Genomic DNA, 14459 nt, shown 5'->3' on the forward strand with positions numbered 1-14459 from the left:
AATTGCACACTGCGTTCATGTTTTGAGGCATTTTGTTCAAAACTGACCAATCCTGCAAACTTTGGAAGCTGTAAGCCAAATAGGATGGAATATGAAATATCGGACAGATCCATCAGAATCACATGACTATGGAGATACAGTGTACCAATTTGCATGTTTATTTGACAGAATCTGAAGGAATAATCTCCAAAAAGATATTTTACATAAGTCGGCCTCCTGGTGGCGCTGTAAAAAGCAGATGTGAAAAAATGCAGTGCAGATGTTTTTCCTTGGCCTCTAGGGAGTGTGCGTGCAAAGTTTCACGCAGATCGGTGCAGTTATAGTTAAAAATGCAAATCGGCCTGTTATAGCGCCACCATGAGGCTGATTTGAAATGAGGCCTCCTGGTGGCGCTATGACAGGCCCATGTGAAAAATGTCGGGCAGAGGTTCTGAATTGGCATCCAGGGAGTGGCTGTGCACAGTTTTGCAGCGACCGGGCCAACGGTGCTGGAGTTTAGCTGGTAACACACGGACAGGACACACGGACACACGGACGGATGGACAGGGGGAAAAAAATACTCTCTCGCCACGCCTTTCGGCCTGGCGGAGACAATAATGATGTCAATAGTCAAAAAACTTTGGTCAAAACATTTACCATTTTAATGTATAGTCTGTCACTTTAGAAATGTGCAGATACCCTGTATAGCAGGGTTGTCGAACTCATTTTGGGGTGCGGGCCACATTGGTCAAAAGGTGACTTGATGTGGGCCGCAACCAGTTGCGGATGCGCATGCACGCTCACACGCATTCAGTTATACAGCATCGTTTTCCTATTCTTCTTCATAATACATTTTTTCAAAGTAATATACTGTAGTAGCAGTGACTGAGACAACAGACTGAAAAACGAATACCGGTCAGGTGGGCACACTGGACATCTGGGCACACGAGTTTCTAGACAACTGGGCACACCGGATAAGTGGGCATACGGACATCTGGGCATACGAGATGAATGGGCACATGGACATATGGGCACACGAGATGACTGGGCACACGGACATCTGGGCACACGAGATGACTGGGCACATGGACATCTGGGCACACCGTATGACTACCAAGGATTCTTGTGTTCCTTTGATAATTAAGTACCCCCCGCCCCCCCACTGTGAGAGAGAGACGGTGGGAGACATTGTGTAATGTCTGTTACTGAGATAGTGTATTGCAGTGTGTCCTTGCAGTTCTGACAGCATCCTCATCCATTTGTTGTGAGCTGTGTATTGCCTCTCCCGTGTGTGTGTGTGTGTGTGTGTGTGTGTGTGTGTGTGTGTGTGTGTGTGTGTGTGTGTGTGTGTGTGTGTGTGTGTGTGTGTGTGTGTGTGTGTGTGTGTGTGTGTGTGTGTAGGTTGAATCGGTGGAGACTCTTACATTCTAACCCTAACCTGGGTGGAGGGTGATTATGCGGGTGAACTCAGTGGAGGAGGGCCATTAGGTTGTATCAGTAAAAACTCTCACATCCTAGGCCTATACTAACTCTCATCCTAACCCTAGGGGGGTGATTATGCGGCTGTCTGAGGGGGGGAACTCAGGAGCGTCTGCTCAGGAACTCAGGAGCAGACAATTCACAGCAGGGGTTCACTAATCTCTGGATTTCATAGAAAGGGGGGGCATATCAAAGCAGAGTGCCCAGCTGTCTTGTGTGCCCACTTGACTGTGTGCCCAGTTGTCTTGTGTGCCCAGTTGACAGTGTGCCCAGTTGACTGTGTGCTCAGCTGTCTTGTGTGCCCAGTTGACTGTGTGCCCAGTTGACCTGTGTGCCCAGACGGCTGTGTGCCCAGTTGTCCGGTGTGCCCAGTTGGTTTTTGTGCCCACCTGACCGGTTAAGAATAAGTAACTAGCTGGCTGGCTGAGTGGAATGACCAGCAAAGGCAAGCTGGGCACTAGAAGACTACATCTATACATTAAACATGTGATGGTTTAGTGGACTAATGCTCAAACTCTCAGCACTGGGTTTTCATATTCAAGTCCCAGACCTACTGTAGTTGAATGTGAAATTATAAACTTCAAAAGTACTGAGTAATGGTGTAGTAATACTCAGTATTTCAGCAGAGAGTTTCCATTGTCAAGTTTTGCCAGCTAAACTACAAAAAAAATAACTGAAAAGCACTAAAAGACAAATGCGGGGTAGAATAGTAAGGTTACATGATGCAGCTCTATCTATATGCTGACGTATTTCAACTTTACTAACTCAAGGCTGACATATAAACACTTCAAGAGTACAAAGAGACATATGATGGGAGTGGCTGAGAGATGGTGTCTCAGTGCAGAGATTCCATGTTCAAATCCCAGTCATTCTATGGTTCATTGCTTTTCAACTTTACTAACTGAAGGCTGACATATAAACACTTCAAGGCTACAAAGAGACATGCAATGGGAGTGGCTGAGAGATGGTGTAGCGGTCTAAAGATCAGACTCTCAGCATGGAGATGCCATGTTCAAGTCCCAGTCATTCTATGGTTGATTGCTTTTCAACTTTACTAACTGAAGCTTGACATATAACCACTTCAAAACTACAAAGACACATATGATGGTAGTGGCTGAGAGATGGTGCAGTGGTCTAAAGATCGGACTCTCAGCACAGAGATTCCAGATTCAAATCCCAGTCCTTCTATGGTTCGTCGCTTTTCAACTTTACAAACTGAAGGCTGACATATAAAAGAACACTTCAAGAGTACTAAGAGACATCTTCTGTGAGAGATGGTGTAGTGGGATAGTGATCAGACTCTCAGCACAGAGGTTCCATGTTCAAATCCCAGTTGTCCCATACTTCAAAGTTACAGTACTTTGAAATGTTCAAGGCCAAAATACAAAAAAAGTAGGTCAAAAGCGCAAAGAGACATGTAAAGGTAGTGTTTGAGAGATGGTGTGGTGGTCCAAAGATCGAACACTCAGCACAGAGGTACCATGTTCAAGTCCCAGTCATCCCATACTTTCAAGTCGTAGTACTTTGACATTTTCAAGGCCAAAATACAAATAAGCAAGTCAAAAGCACGAAGAGACATGTGAAGGGAGTGGCTGAGAGATGGGGTAGTGGTTTTTTCAAAAACCGATACCGATATTTTCCCGATATCAATTTTTATGCTAATATCGGCCGATAATATCGGGAGGCCGATAATATCGGACATCCCTAATTTCACTCCTAATAATACCTATTTGATTTGACATCCTGACTTGCTGCTGTAGCTGAGGCTTGAACCTGTTACCTGCGGCTCACTAGTCAGTGACTCTATCCATTCACCTACAGCTGTTTCCTTGGAATCTGTGGTTCTGAAACGTTTTGTTGTCAACCCCCCAAATTGACATGTATTTGGGCAGTGGACCCCAATGTGAAAAGATGTAGTGTCAGGGCCCCCCATGAAAAAGATTTATATTTATGCTGTAACACATTTTTTTAAAGTTATTTGTCTTGTTTGTTGTTCAAGTCAAAGCACCAGGAAGGCTGTACTTGTCAGCCATCTGTTAGCTCAATGGGTTGAGACGCAGTATTCATGATCCAGAGGCCATGAGTTCAAATCCCATTGATGTCTTTCCTATGATTCTTTCCTTTGCAGACTGGCTTCCAGAAGATCAACTGAAAACTACCAGGAAGGCTGTACTTGTCAGCCATCTGTTAGCTCAATGGGTTGAGACGCAGTATACATGATCCAGAGGCCATGAGTTCAAATCCCACTGGTGTCTTTACTGTGATGCTTTCCTTTGCAGACTAACTTCTAGAAAAACAAGTTAAAACCACCAGAAAACCTGTAACTCTCAGCCAACAGCTTAGCTCAACTGGTAGAGCGTCTGTCCAATAACATGACTTGACTTGACTTGAGTGGGTTCGATTCCCACTCGAGGCAAGTGTCCAAGGCAAGTGTCCCCGGTAACCTGGGACACTTGACTCGAGTGGGAATCGAACCCACTCAAGTCAAGTCATGTTATTGGACAGACGCTCTACCAGTCGAGCTATGCTGTTGGCTGAGAGTTACAGGTTTCTTGGTGGTTTTAACTTGTTTTCTAGAAGTTAGTCTGCAAAGGGAAGCATCACTAAGGATATCAGTCAATTTATCCGTTGCCCCAAGATACCGGGGACACTTGACTCAAGTGGGAATCGAACCCACTCAAGTCAAGTCAAGTCATGTTATTGGACAGACGCTCTACCAGTTGAGCTATGCTGTTGGCTGAGAGTTACAGGTTTCCTGGTGGTTTTAACTTGTTTTTCTAGAAGTTAGTCTGCAAAGGGAAGCATCACTAAGGATATCAGTCAATTTATCCGTTGCCCCAAGTTACCGGGGACACTTGACTCGAGTGGGAATCGAACCCACTCAAGTCAAGTCAAGTCATGTTATTGGACAGACGCTCTACCAGTTGAGCTATGCTGTTGGCTGAGAGTTACAGGTTTTCTGGTGGTTTTAACTTGTTTTTCTAGAAGGTAGTCTGCAAAGGGAAGCATCACAGTAAAGACACCAGTGGGATTTGAACTCATGGCCTCTGGATCATGTATACTGCGTCTAAACCCATTGAGCTAACAGATGGCTGACAAGTACAGCCTTCCTGGTAGTTTTCAGTTGATCTTCTGGAAGCCAGTCTGCAAAGGAAAGAATCATAGGAAAGACATCAATGGGATTTGAACTCATGGCCTCTGGATCATGAATACTGCGTCTCAACCCATTGAGCTAACAGATGGCTGACAAGTACAGCCTTCCTGGTAGTTTTCAGTTGATCTTCTGGAAGCCAGTCTGCAAAGGAAAGAATCATAGGAAAGACATCAATGGGATTTGAACTCATGGCCTCTGGATCATGTATACTGCGTCTCAACCCATTGAGCTAACAGTTGGCTGACAAATATAGCCTTCCTGGTAGTTTTCAGTTGATCTTCTGGAAGCCAGTCTGCAAAGGAAAGAATCATAGGAAAGACATCAATGGGATTTGAACTCATGGCCTCTGGATCATGAATACTGCGTCTCAACCCATTGAGCTAACAGATGGCTGACAAGTACAGCCTTCCTGGTAGTTTTCAGTTGATCTTCTGGAAGCCAGTCTGCAAAGGAAAGAATCATAGGAAAGACATCAATGGGATTTGAACTCATGGCCTCTGGATCATGTATACTGCGTCTCAACCCATTGAGCTAACAGTTGGCTGACAAATATAGCCTTCCTGGTAGTTTTCAGTTGATCTTCTGGAAGCCAGTCTGCAAAGGAAAGAATCATAGGAAAGACATCAATGGGATTTGAACTCATGGCCTCTGGATCATGAATACTGCGTCTCAACCCATTGAGCTAACAGATGGCTGACAAGTACAGCCTTCCTGGTAGTTTTCAGTTGATCTTCTGGAAGCCAGTCTGCAAAGGAAAGAATCATAGGAAAGACATCAATGGGATTTGAACTCATGGCCTCTGGATCATGTATACTGCGTCTCAACCCATTGAGCTAACAGTTGGCTGACAAATATAGCCTTCCTGGTAGTTTTCAGTTGATCTTCTGGAAGCCAGTCTGTAAAGGAAAGAATCATAGGAAAGACATCAATGGGATTTGAACTCATGGCCTCTGGATCATGAATACTGCGTCTCAACCCATTGAGCTAACAGATGGCTGACAAGTACAGCCTTCCTGGTAGTTTTCAGTTGATCTTCTGGAAGCCAGTCTGCAAAGGAAAGAATCATAGGAGAGACATCAATGGGATTTGAACTCATGGCCTCTGGATCATGTATACTGCGTCTCAACCCATTGAGCTAACAGTTGGATGACAAATATAGCCTTCCTGGTAGTTTTCAGTTGATCTTCTGGAAGCCAGTCTGCAAAGGAAAGAATCATAGGAAAGACATCAATGGGATTTGAACTCATGGCCTCTGGATCATGAATACTGCGTCTCAACCCATTGAGCTAACAGATGGCTGACAAGTACAGCCTTCCTGGTGCTTTGACTTGAACAACAACCAAGACAAATAACTTTTAAAAAAAATGTGTTACAGCATAAATCTAAATCTTTTTCATGGGGGGCCCTGACACTACATCTTTTCACATTGGGGTCCACTGCCCAAATACATGTCAATTTGGGGGGTTGACAACAAAACGTTTCAGAACCACAGATTCCAAGGAAACAGCTGTAGGTGAATGGATAGAGTCACTGACTAGTGAGCCGCAGGTAACAGGTTCAAGCCTCAGCTACAGCAGCAAGTCAGGATGTCAAATCAAATAGGTATTATTAGGAGTGAAATGGTTGTGTTTCTTCACCCCAACTGCACATGACATCAGTTTACATGTACATTATTTTCAGTGATGAAGACAAACCGCACAGACGTTCACTGTACTTTAGTACATTTTGTAAACTTATGACTCTGAGTAGAGTATAGCCTGACTTAAACAAACAAATAACAACTTAGTATAGTCAGATTATTTTTTACACAACTTACATTTTGTAATCAAACTACCGAAACGAAAGTTGGTCACCACCGAAACGAAAGTTAAATCCGAAATAATCACTAAGTGTGGAGGCCAAAATCGTCCCCCCAAAAACCTGTTAGGAGTACGTTTCAGGCAATTTAGAGTTGATTGGTAGTACTTTGTAGTGACTTTTTTGGTCCCTAACACCACAAATGGTTTACATACTCTTTACGAATGTCTTACGCATCATTTGCTTAACATGAATGATAATTCTAGTAATTGTTTGGTGTCTGCATTCATGAAAGCCAGGTAGTTTGCAACAGGTAAGGAGAAAGTCCACATTAACAGACAGTCATAAATGATGAACTGTCTTCACTTTACTGTAGGGCACATGATAACATGTACTAAGGATTTATAGATACTTTAGGAATGTTTAACAAAGCATATGTTAAACATGAACAAGCTACCAATAGCTTGTATATATTATGTAACATCAGTTACAAATGATTTAATAATCATTTACAGATGTATTATACATGGCTTATTCATGAATAGTTACTAATGCCTTTATAGATGATTTGTAACCGTAATTATAAAGGTTTTAGTAATCATTTACGAATGTCAATAAACAGGTTGTTAATGATTTGTTAATAGTCTACAAACTGCTTATAAACGTTTATAAATGCTTTAGAATGGGTTGTTACAAATTATTTAATAATCTTTTACAGATGTATATAAATGGCTTATTCATGAATAGTTCACTATTTACTAATACTTTACAAATGATTTGTAACTGTAGTTATAAAGGTTTTAGTAATCATTTACGAATGTCAACAAACAGGTTGTTAATGATTTGTTAATAGTTTACAAACTACTTATAAACGTTTATAAATGCTTTATAACGGGTCATTATTGTAAAGTGCTACCAAAAATTGTTCCCCCAAAAACCTGTTAGGAGTACGTTTCAGGCAATTTAAAGTTGATTGGTAGTGACTTTTTTTTTGGTCCCTAACATTCATCGAGCTCTGGACTTACTACATTTTTTTCCGTTTCGGTAGTGACACTACCGAAATGAAAAAAAAAATGGTTCCCCCAAAAACCTGTTAGGGGTACGTTTCAGGCAATTTAAAGTTGATTGGTAGTGACTTTTTTTTTGGTCCCTAATATTCATCGAGCTCTGTTAGTACATTTTTTTCCGTTTCGGTAGTGACACTACCGAAACGAAAAAGAAAAAAAATTCCCCCAAAAACCTGTTAGGAGTACGTTTCAGGCAATTTAAAGTTGATTGGTAGTGACTTTTTTTTTGGTCCCTAACATTCATCGAGCTCTGGACTTAGTCATTTTTTTCCCGTTTCGGTAGTGACACAATGGTGTCACAATGGTGTCACTACCGCAGCCACGTGGAACAAGCACAGATATGAGAGAAAGCTAAAGGCGATGGTACATCAGCACTCAATGCACACCGAGAGGAACGCGTGTGCATCGCTTGCATCTTCAAAGCACAGATTAACGCGACAGATCGGCTGTAAATCGATACAAACCCAAGATTATGTCTAATAAATCAGATGTGCACAGTGCCTGAAGTGACTTTTCATATATCACCTCAGTGTGTGTGTATGTGTGTGTGCGTGCGTGCGTGCGTGCGTGAGAATCCTATTCCCTGGGATCTCTCCGACTCATATCAGCACCACTGTCCAATGACAATGACGACGCAGCACATGTGCGCAAGGAAACCGGGGTTTAAGTCTGCCTTCACCGCTCCACTTCCGGGTGGTGCGACTACTACGTTTTCATTCCCACTAACAATATTTCTACACGGAACACTAACACCACTTCTCCCAGAGAACATGGATGGTTTTGGTTATAAGCCCACTTGTTTCTATGATGAAAGAGTAAGTTCAAATGTGAATATCTTTCCGTGGTTTTGTCTGCTCCGCGGACGCTATTGTTAAATTAGTTTCGGTTAGTTTCCAGTAGGGAATGATCGACGGACACGTGAATCCCGCCCACTACATTTGATTGGGTAAAGCGCGGCCTGCTTCCTGATCTGAAGGCACGCCCACTCCCACACAGTGTGTACACGTTCTGACGAACCTTCAGGACAGATTCCAACGCAGTGCAGAATCTGTTCTTGAGAGATTAATGGGACCCCGATATACAGTATATTTTTTTAAAGACATGATTTACTCCCAGAGTTCTTAACTGTCTTCGTACTGTTATAGGTAATAGTGAAAACCTGATCAAATCAGACATTCTAGTACCTTCTCAAGTTGTAGGCCTATTTTCATGTTCCTACATTTAATAATGGTCAAGACTAACTATCAGTCATTTAGCTATGGAACCCCGTGCAGGACCCCTGGGGGTCCCCGGGCCACATGATGAGAACCACTGCTGTAGATGTGTGTTTTTTTGCACGTGCAAAACAAAGGGAACACAAAACACGGTGCCAGGCCCATTAACCACTTATGGTTATTATAGCCGGAATCCCTGTAGTGGCTTTTCTGTTTTCTGCTATTGTGCAACGCGTTGTGAGCTTGTCGATCTGCTATTTTCTGCGAAAGCTTTCCCCACAATACGGATGCTGAGGTTTAAGTGGTCAAGGACCACGGGTACATTGCAGTAACCCGCGTATATGCGCGCGTGTACATGGTACTTTTATAATCCCAGTCAAAGCCACATCCATTAAGGATCTTAATGGGGGTCCTGGGAGCCTTGTAACGGTGACAGCGTGGAGCCATGTCCAGATGGCTATCACTAGCCTCCATCTTAATAAAGTGGACAGTTAGCCTGCGTTTTATGGCCCTCCAGAGGGCATTCTTTTAAGACATCACGGATGTGCGCGCCACCAACATGTGCACGTATACAGTACACTGTCAAATCAACCATAGAATAACACTGAGGATTTTACTGTGTACATACAATGACCTGGTGTGTGAATGTGTGTACATGTGCAACGCTTAAGTGTACTGTACTGTATGTGTGCATATGTATGTGTATGCTGCAAAATTCATAAAGTTTGTAAAAATGAACCCGTAAGGAGTATAAGGACCCGTCTCAGAGTTAACTTAACACAGGAGGATTAAGCAGCGCACGCACGCACGCACGCACGCACAGGTCTTTTTACAGCGGACGGTAAAAGCCCATTTAGAGGGAACACGACTGAACCCCTGAACCTTCCTTCTAATTATAGCACTCTCACAGGCTGACAGGGGAAGTGACGTGCAATTTGTGTGTGTGTGAGCGAGCAAGAGAGAGAGAGAGAGAGAGAGAAAGAGAAAGAGAGAGAGAGAAAGAGAAAGAGAAAGAGAGAGAGAGAGAGAGAGAGAGAGACAGAGACATTCAATCCCCTCGTGTCTCCCATATAAGCAGCGCTCAGTGATGGCCCATTCATTGTACGCCCAAATGGCAGCAGCTTCTATCTCCCCCTGCCCTGACAGCATTACGACACCAGCCCCCCTCCTTTCTATCCATCTAACCCTACCCCCCCCTCTCTCTCTCTCCCTACCCCCCCCCCCCCCCCCCAAACCCCCTCCCCTGCCCGTTCCCTCAACCCTCTTGCAATCACAGTCTTTTAACTTGCCCTCGTTCCATCACTCCCCGACGTCTTCAACTGTCTCCCCATTTACCACCTCCGGCTTTCACTGCCATCGGTCCTCTTTACTCTGTCACTCTCTGTCTCTCTCTCTGTCTCGTCTCTGTCTGTCTCCCCCTCTCTCTCTCTCTCTCTCTCTCTCTCTCTCTCTCTCTCTCTCTCTCTCTCTCATATCTCTGTCTCTCCCTCTGTCTCCCCCATGTCTCTCTCTCTCTCTCTCTCTCTCTCTCTCTCTCTCTCTTTCTCTCTCCCCCTCCCTCTGTCTCTCTCTCGTCTCTCCCGCTCTCTCTCTCTCTGTGTGTCTCTCTGTCTCTCTCTCTCCCTCTTTCTTTATATTGTAGCTCTCTGTTCTATATCTCAGTTTGTCCCTGACTCCGCAACGATTAAGCCTGAGTTAGCCTCCGTCTGCCGTGCTCCTTTGCACATTTTATTTGTCTGCCTGGCTCTTTCTTTCTCTTTTTCGTTGAAAGCAAAATCTTTGGCTTAGGGTTGTGATTTAAATCTCCCTGCTCTTAAATGGTTATCTTCTAAAAAATGTGCTGAGCAGGGAGCAGCAGAGCCTGAACACCAAGATGAAATATAATATTCACACTTGTATTTTATACAACATATAAATAAAATGTGTTTAAATCTATTCGTGAGTTATCTGACTGAACTGACTTTAATGTCATGCGCGTGTGTGGGTTGACAGACCAATCTGTCTCTTTGCAGATTGTCGCACACGCACACGCACACGCACACACACACACACACACACACACACACACACACACACACACACACACACACACACACACACACACCATTCAACATACCATTAGTTTTCATTACATAACGTTTCATGAACAATTTACAGTGACATCACAGACCTTACTTCCTCTCGCAAAGTGACTGTGTTGCAGCGAGAACGCGACATTAACCTTTCAAAGCATAACCTATCCTTGACTGACATACAGTAATTGATTAAAATAAGTGACAGTCACACTTCAGCCTACATATCGCTGAACGACAGAAATCTGTTCAGCGCTATACGCAGTGGTGGAAAGTAACTAAGTACATTTACTTAAGTACTGTACTTAAGTACAATTTTGAGGTATTTGTACTTTACTTGAGTATTTCCAATTTTCAATACTTTTACTTCTACTCCACTACATCTCAGAGGCAAATATTGTACTTTTACTCCACTACAATTATTTGAAAAGTTTAGTTTACTAGTTACTTTTCAGATATAAATTATGATATAATGAAACACACATTAACCACTTTAACCCTATTTTATACCTAGGCTATTTTCAAATATTTTAGTACTTTTACTTTTGGTACTTTAAGTATATTTTGATGCCAATACTTTTGTACCTTTACTCAAGTAAATTTTGAATTACGGACTTTTACTTGTAACAGAGTACTTCTTCATTGCAGTATTGATACTTTTACTTATAAGTAAAGAATTTGAGTACTTTTTCCACCACTGGCTATACGTGCGGGGTCCGCTTCTACCGACCCAGCACCGTCCGAGTTATGTCCCGATTGGCACAGAATCGTAAATCATATTTTGGGAAAAGCGTTCGTCCCAACTGCCAATCAAAGTGACTACTGGGCGATCACTGCGCGTCTTTTCCGGCCAATCACAGCGCGTCTTTTCCGGGACTTGGACAGATCACGTGACAGCACATGCGTTAAGGCTGATAACGGCCTACCACATTTCTTTTCAGTGCACAACCCCAGACCAGTGTCATCACTTGCCCCAGACAGTCAAGAAAGATGGAGGGAGGTAGGGCACACATGGCCCCTGGCAGAGATTTGCACTGTTCTGAGCGTACCTTTCCACATTTATAAGAAATGAGGGGGGCCGAGCGTTGCGAAGTCTGCTTGAGCCGACCAGTGGTGGAAAAAGTACTCAAATTCTTTACTTAAGTAAAAGTACCAATACTGCAATATAAAAATACTCTGTTACAAGTAAAAGTCCAGAATTAAAAATTTACTTGAGTAAAAGTACAAAAGTATTGGCATCAGAATGTACTTAAAGTACCAAAAGTAAAAGTGCTAAATATTTGAAAATAGCCGATCTACAAGCTCACAACGCGTCGCGATGCGACGCGTTGTGAGCTTGTAGATCTGCTATTTTCAAATAGCCTAGGTTTAAAATAGGTTTAAAGTGGTTAATGTATGTTTTATAATGTAATAATGTACATCTGAAAAGTAACTAGTAACTAAAGTTTTCAAGTAAATGTAGTGGAGTAAAAGTACAATATTTGCCTCTGAGATGTAGTGGAGTAGAAGTAAAAGTATTGGAAATTGGAAATACTCAAGTAAAGTACAAATACCTCAAAATTCTACTTAAGTACTGTACTTAAGTAAATGTACTTAGTTACTTTCCACCACTGGAGCCGACTCAGCGCCGTTCAAGTTAATGTCCCGATAGGGACAAAATCATAACTGATACCCCCCCCCCCCCATGTCAATTAACATATTTCCCCCGATTTCCAGTCAAACGTTTGACTTCCTGGGATGTCCGTCAGAAGAAGTCACCAGTTTGACGTGTTGGGAGCAGTGGTGTAAAGTAACTAAGTACATGTACTTAAGTACTGTACTTAAGTACAATTTTGAGGTATTTGTACTTTACTTGAGTATTTCCAATTTCCAATACTTTTACTTCTACTCCACTACATCTCAGAGGCAAATATTGTACTTTTACTCCACTACAATTATTTGAAAACTTTAGTTACAAGTTACTTTTCAAATATAAACTATGATATTATAAAACATACATTAACCACTTTAGCCCTATTTTATACCTAGGCTATTTGAAAATAGCAGATCTACAAGCTCACAACGCGTCGCATTGTGACGCGTTGTGAGCTTGTAGATCTGCTATTTTCAAATATTTAGTACTTTAAGTACATTTTGATGCCAACACGTTTGGGAGTAAGAATGTGTGAGAATGCTGGTCTGCCATCTTGCTGCTGCTGCTTTACACCGTACTGAGCCCACAGCTCCATGTCCACCATCATGTTGGTCAAAGATGCGTCGGCACATGGATAAATATTATATAACAGTTTCAATAGATGCCATTCAATAAGAGTCATATTGGAGCTTATAAAGTGGACAAAATAAAATGCATCTTTTGTGTTGACTGTAAAAACTTCCTGCAAGGTCCTGCGGTTTCTCTCTCTGCCTCTCTCTGTTTTCAGGGTAGAGCTGGCGCACAAGGGTGAGATAACGGGGCTGTTTATACACAGCAGGTGGTTACTTGAGCTGCCTCCATCAGTGTATAATCACAATGGCAGCGTTGCCAATGTGGCAGAGGTGAGGGGAGAGAGAGAGAGAGAGAGAGAGAGAGAGAGAGAGAGAGAGAGAGAGAGAGAGAGAGAGAGAGAGAGACATGAATCTTTTCATTAAAATGCATTTTTGTTAATTTATTTTTTTACTCAGTCCTCCGCCTACCCTCCCAGAATCATTCCGTGGGCCAAACTGTTCCCGCGTGAAGGCATGGTGGATATGCACATTATGCAGTCTACTGAGCACAACTTTCTTGTTAGTATTGATATCTCTGCCAGGCTGGAATGGCCGGGGGCAGGAACTATGTTTCGCCAAATGTATTTTATTCATTACTTTTCGGATATTTGAATATTTCTATTTGCTTATTATTTTATAATTTAATTGTTTGTCTTAATTTTAAATTAACAATTATTTTCCAAAGATAAAAACAAGAATGTTGTGGAAAATGTTGTATTTATTCTCATCTATGCAGATCATACCCAACCCAATATGTGCATCATTAAAATTGTGACTTCCCTTGAGGTAGTGGAACCCCAAACATGATTTCTCATAAGGCCCCCCAAAAAGCTAGAAATGGCCCTGATCCAGGGGCAAGGAAGACAGAAGGACAATGCCTAAAATAAAGTGCCTTTTCTGTGCTTCTCGATCAAATAAGTGTTTTTACTCTTTAATTGTCCATGGAAAACCAATTAAAAACAAGCAGTTGTGCCAGCTCCTCTTATGAAAAAGAAAAGGGAAAACAAAGATCTGGCGTTCATCATCTTCATTTTTTTACATGTTTATTTTAGAGATGTGTGATCTTTGATGAAATGTTTGCTCTATATTTTGATGCAATATTCTATTTTGGTCTCTTATCATGTTTACTCTAGTTGTTGTTTTCTTATTTGTTTACTTTGTTCACAGTAGCAGACTGTAACTATTGTTTTCTCTTTTACTGAAACCTGGATTCGACCAGCGCTGCAGAAATTATTCATGATTCTTGTTTTGGGCTTTAGGCTGTGTAACTGCTCTGCTGTACATTAGTCATGGCGAGGCTGGGCATTCCTTTCACATGTTGTCAGGTTCTACAAATAAAGCCACAGGTTTTTTCATAATTATGTTTTTTTTGCTTGCAGGTGAAGTTCTTTCTGCTTTCAGTCTCCGTCTGCAGAACATCACATTAGTCACATTAATATATACATATATATAT

Source organism: Gymnoscopelus microlampas (assembly GCF_963454915.1).
Source record: "Gymnoscopelus microlampas genome assembly, chromosome: 15".
NCBI lineage: Eukaryota > Metazoa > Chordata > Actinopteri > Myctophiformes > Myctophidae > Gymnoscopelus > Gymnoscopelus microlampas.